Here is a 2,971-nt window from a genome sequence, read left to right on the forward strand (position 1 = left end):
TTAGTCCACAGGCCGACGCTCTGTCCATGAGCCAAACCAGGTAGGGTAAGTCTATTCTTAATGAATTCACTTGCTTTGCTTCAACCACTGCTGTCTGTCAATTGTCTGAATTTCTTCTCACAAGATTGTCAAGAGCCAAGGAGGGACAGCCCTCCTCTCCAACTCAGGGGGCTGTCCAGTAGCATACATATCACATATATAAAGTATATCCATAAATTTACATATATAATATTTATATATAATATATGTAACATATATGTATGTGAGAGTGTGTATGGTTATGTTTCTCTGGTAACCCTAATACGCTTGGGAAATATTAATAAATATTGAGCTGTATTGAAATTGGCATTTGAACTTGAAATTGGCTTAGACTGGAAGAGTCCGCACAACACAATGTTAGGGGTCCCATTCGCTATGTTGTAAAGACTGTGTCACAATATGCAAGCCCTAATAACCTCCGTCTCTATTCCTCTTGTTATTGTTGTCTAATCAAGAAAAAAGCATTTCTCTGTGTGACCCATTTTTCTTCCTGATGTCTATCCTCCAAAATCTAGAGTTGCTATCTAAAGTTAATTAGAATCGAACACTATAGAATCACCAATACCACTCTGGTAAGTACCTACATCCTCAAATGAGTGTTTCCATCTTAATGCAAATCAACTTCCAACCAAGAACATACACTTTCTTTTCTTTCTCAATGCCTTTATTTTTAAACATGAGGGGGAAATCTTATAGGTATACATGAAAAAGACAGACAGATCACAGGTAAAACAGAAGAAAATCTAATCAGAAAGCTGTAACCTGTATGACATGTTACAGGGCTGAAGAGAAAGTTAATTAGTATTCCTCTCCTTCTTTTTCACCCTCTCTTTCAACAAAATTTACACCAAACTCCTCATAATTCTTCTCAAGGGCAGCCATGTGCCCACAGGCCTCAGAAAGCTCTCCTTCTCCCATGCCCTCACCCACATACCAGTGAACAGAAGCACGCTTGGCGTACATCCAATCCGACTTGTGGTGCAGGCGAGCCCAGGCCCCAGCAATGGCTGTGGTGTTGCTCAGCCTGCACACGCCTCGCTGTGCCTTGTCTAGGCCTCCACCAGCGACACAGTGGGAGGCTGGTAATTAATGCAAACTTTGAAGCCCCTGGGGCACCAGCCCATACACTGGGGCTGCCCTTGGTCAGGATGGTAGCGATGGCAGCGTTGACATCTTTAGAAACTGCATCATCATCATGGTGCAACAGGCAGCAAGCCATGTGGTTACCATGACAAGGGCCACATTTCGCCATCTGGTTGGCTGGTTCGAAGCATGCATTGGTGATATCTGCTACAGCAAGCTGTTCATGGCAGGCTTTCTCAGGAAAGATGACAGGGGCACATGTGGCCACGGGGAAGTGGATGTGGGGATAGGGCACCAGGTTGGTCTGGAATTCAGTCAGATCAGCATTCAGGGCTCTAGCTAACCTGAGGGAAGCAGTGATGGAGGACACCATCAGGTTCCTAAGGCAGTTAAGGTTAGTGTGGGTTGGGCACTCAATATCATACATGGCCTCCCTCACTGTCAACCATGCAGGCACCATCAGAGTGTCCCGGGGTGGTGTGGGTGATGAGGATAGAGTTGTAAGGCTCAACCACAGCTCTGAAAACCGGGGGTGCTGGGTAGATGAACTCCAGCTTGGACTTCTTGCCGTAATCGCCAGAGAGCCATCCCATCAGCAGGAATATGAAGCCAGAACTAGTTCCCCCACCAAAGCTGTGGATAACCAAGTAGCCCTGAAGACCTGTGCACTGGTCAGCCAGTTTCCAAATTTTGTCAAAGACCTTCTTGCCAATGGTGTAGTGTCCACAGGCATAGTTATTGGCAGCATCTTTCTTGCATATGGTGAGCTGTTCGGAGTGAAAGAACTGGCGGTAGGTACCAATGCGAACTTCATCAGTGACCCTGGGTTCCAGGCCTACAAACACTGCCCTGGGCACATGCTTGCCAGCACCTGTCTCACGGAAGAAGGTGTTGAAGAAGTCATCTCCTTCCCCAGTGGTCTTGTCTCTTGGCATCTGACCAGCAGGCCGGATGCCATGATCCAGGCAGTAGAGCTTCCAGAAGGCATTGCCCATCTGGATACCAGTCTAGCCAACATGGATGGAGATGCGGGTTAGCAGGTGCAGGCAACACTGGATTAGACACTGGGTCCCGGTTACTATCCCCAACCACCTAAGAGTCAAGGTAAGTAACCCACTCAAGAAGATATATTTTCAACAAAACACAGCTTAGAATTGATATAGGTTATACTTAATAATTCAGGATTTTTCTGTACCTCAAGATCATCTTTCTGAATATAAAGGAATCAGCATACAATCCTCTAAGTAGAGGGCAGGTAATAAGTTTAAAATTTAACTAGCTAAACAGAAATGTATGGGAGATTTTTCTTTTAGAATATTTGTTTAATTTTTTTTTTTTATGTGCCTCTGTCCTAAAAGTAAAGGCATGAAGTCCAGTTAGTTAATGACTTCAGCTATTTTGGTACACAGAAATGGAAACTTTATTATAATTTGCAGGGGAAAGTGAGGAAGAGAGAAGTCATGCATGTAGGATGTTCTCCCTACTTTTCCCATACCTGTGGCAGGCATCACTAATCGATTTCAGCATTTCTCTCCTCGGAGGCTGGCAGAGGCCCATAATCCTTTTTAAGGTAGCATTTCAAGCAGAATTAACCCAAGCAGTGAAACACACTTGCTATTTCAGATTGAGAAAGTACCCAGAAAATTTTAGGCGAAAGGTCATTTCTTAGGTTTCTCTATTGGATGAGAGTATATTCCAGTTGATAGTAAAGATGGTCCTAACAATACTGAATGCCAGCATGAAACTCAAATGCTTTCCTCCCGCATTGGTACTGGCTCCTCCCTGGAGGTCTTCCCGGTTCCTCCAGTCTGCGCTGATGTTTTTTCTTTCTCATTGTTAATGGCCCTTA

The 2,971-nt window shown here is 44.5% G+C and overlaps 1 pseudogene across 1 annotated transcript; it reads right to left on the bottom strand.

The window, feature by feature from the left end:
* Positions 1 to 837: 837 nt before the first annotated feature.
* Positions 838 to 2,144, bottom strand: LOC308518379 (tubulin alpha-1B chain-like; annotated as a pseudogene). The gene has a single exon. The product of its transcript is annotated as a tubulin alpha-1B chain-like (transcript).
* Positions 2,145 to 2,971: the final 827 nt, after the last annotated feature.

Source organism: Myotis nattereri (assembly GCF_964212035.1).
Source record: "Myotis nattereri genome assembly, chromosome: 4".
NCBI classification, from domain to species: Eukaryota; Metazoa; Chordata; class Mammalia; order Chiroptera; family Vespertilionidae; genus Myotis; species Myotis nattereri.